Here is a 2,971-nt window from a genome sequence, read left to right as displayed (position 1 = left end):
CGTCGCCCAATCTTATCTCATCTCATCTCAACTGCCAGTGACGTCAGAGAATTCTCGCTCTATTACTTGTTGCTGGTACGTTTTGCTGGGTGTTATTGTCGCTCAACGATGATCGTTCATGACTCAATGATGATCCCCAAACGATTGTCTAGAGCACTAATTTATTTATTTTATTTATTCATTTATTTGAATGGGACTGTTTTGCTTCGAGCTGCAAAGCACGAGGCTGATCATTTAAACCGAATCTACCTACGCGCTTACCCAAATATGATGCCAGGTAGTAGGATGCATGTCACACGCTATTGGCTATAGCAGGCTAATAATTTGCACCGAGCAAAACATATCTTAGGTACGGAATTACCTGTTATGTGGGCCTCCCTGTGAACTCCTAAAGACCCGAGGGAACCTGAGAGGAACCGGTGCATCTGCGTCAACCACATCGAATAACTTTCTAAACCTTTGCCCATGTCTGAAATCACCCTTTCGTTCCAGTTAGTGTCAGTTGACACTACACCCTATCTCTCAATGCTTGCTTGCTTATAGCCATCCGTCGGTGATCGACGACGACAGTGCTCCGGTGAAGTGTGATGGATTGAGTAAGGTTGGGTGGTGATGCTGTGTTTTTTGGCGCCTATACCAACAGAAATGACTGCGGAACCCAATTATCTCTCAATATCGGCTGTAAATCAACACCATGATACCCTTCCCGCACCCAAGGCTATATATATATATTTTTTATCTATATTGGCCTCGTTTGAGGAATGATATTTATCAAGTATTTTACTACATATTGCTACGCAATTTTTACGTAGTTTTCATGAAATACATTGTAAATGATAAGTGTTTTGTCTCTACTTTGTAATGACATACTTTGCTTAAATATGCATACTAATGAGGCAGTGTTGTAACATCTTTGTTGATCTTCTACAAAGATTTCCTCTTGAAGTACACCGCTTTGTTCGCAGCACTCGACAAGTAAACAAGAAAAATGTGAATTGTCATCTTGCTATTATCTCCACATATGTATATATATATATATATATATATATATATTTATATATATACACATATATATATACATACACACACACACACACATATATATATATATATATATATATATATACATATTTATATATATGTATGTATGTATGTATGTATAAATCTGCATACATACGCACATGTATGCATACATACAGGCATACTTACATAGATAACAGGTACATACATTTTAAATCGATTTGAGCTTCTATACATATATACCTACATGAATACATATATAAATTGACACATACATGCATACATACTTAAATATCTACCTACCTTCATACATGCATACTTGAGTACATACATACATACATACATACATACATAAATACATAAATACTGTATATACGTGCCTACATACATACTTACATATATACGCACTTACATGCATGCATAGATACATTAAGTCGACAACAAACAATGAACCCTTACAAAAACTTCTTGCAGGTTGTATTGTTCGTTTGTTGACTTATGACCCGAGTTTCGGCTTCCTTAGTAGCAAAACTCCGTGTTATTTGACGCCGAGTCGGCGTCGATGACGTCGTCGTCGTCCCAATCGGAGGCGTGGCCAGTGACGTCAGTCATGACGTATTCATTTCGACATTTTCATGGTTGACTTACCCTCATCCTGTCACAAGTCAAATTTAATGAAGTAACGCAAAAGATAATGATAATGTATATGTAGAGATATACACGAACTATCTTAACAAGTTTATTGTGTTAATGAGAGATTTCAACATAACGTTTCAAGTATTCTGTTTATTTGGTAATGGCAGAGTACACTTTCTTATAACTTAAGTTAGGATCAGGATAATTCAAAATAAATTCATCTAAACTATACCTATGTGTGTATCCATGTGCGTGTGCGTGTGTGTGTGTGTGTGTGTGTGTGTGTGTACGTGTGTGAATTCATCTGTTTCATATTCATACACATTAATCTCTTTGCTACGTTAGCATCCCATCAACTGAATAAAACCTTCTGACGGTAGCCAAAACAAAATACGAGAATTTTGTTACTATAGAAGACAGTTGAATTAGTCTCTTCATTGTTTTGCAAGAGGCAAAAATTCCCGTGGCAAAGAGGATTAGATCGTATTACTGTCGATAGCATTTATTGCATACCCTTTTCAGTTAAAAAGATTTCAATTCCATTGCTTCCTCTTATGACCATGTAAACGTGAAAATTGATAGTTTGTTTATGAACAAAATTTCCCAGACTGACAATCCTGCACGTACAACTTTTAGGTAAAATCTTGGCAATATCAAAGGTGAAATGGAATATAGGACGAAATCGAAATCGATTTCAATCGCAGTAGATGCAAAAAAACGTATCTTTGTGTGAAGCAAGTATTACATTGATGTTTGTATATGTGTCACATTTGTTAGCCGTGTCATCTATCACATCGTAGTACAAGCGACGTTTCAACTAGTAAAAATAACATCAAGTCGCCGATGTATCTCATTTCAGCAACAGTGTATACGCACAGAGGATCTGCACATCGCTGCATTCTGGGAGGTCGAGAACACAAATATTTCGTCCTTACCCAAACACCACCCACTTTCCTCCCACCCCCACCCCCACCGTGGCACACAACATCCGGGGAAGGGGTGGGGGAGGAGGGGGAAGCCACCTAAGTCTTGGCACCTACGTCGGGAAGAGTAGCACCCTGGCATCCTGGTACCTACGGCCACATAGAGCTCGAAGACCCCTTCCTCTTATTTCTCGATGATGTTGTTGAGGAGAGACTCTTCTGTGTCTTCGACCTCTTCGAGGACCTTCTTCAGGTCGCGGTCATTCTTCCCGCTCAGCTTCTCCACTTCAGGAAGCCGTAGAAGGGCGGGCATGTCTCGTAGCAGCAGGAGCACTGGAAGAGGGGCATCCGCCAACCCCTTGTCCTCCTCCCGCTTCCCTTCCCCGTCTCCC

The sequence above is a fragment of the Oratosquilla oratoria genome, chromosome 41, assembly GCF_046742065.1.
Source record: "Oratosquilla oratoria isolate Oo_2021 chromosome 41, ASM4674206v1, whole genome shotgun sequence".
In the NCBI taxonomy this organism is placed as follows: Eukaryota; Metazoa; Arthropoda; class Malacostraca; order Stomatopoda; family Squillidae; genus Oratosquilla; species Oratosquilla oratoria.
Note: the sequence above shows the minus strand (reverse complement) of the source record.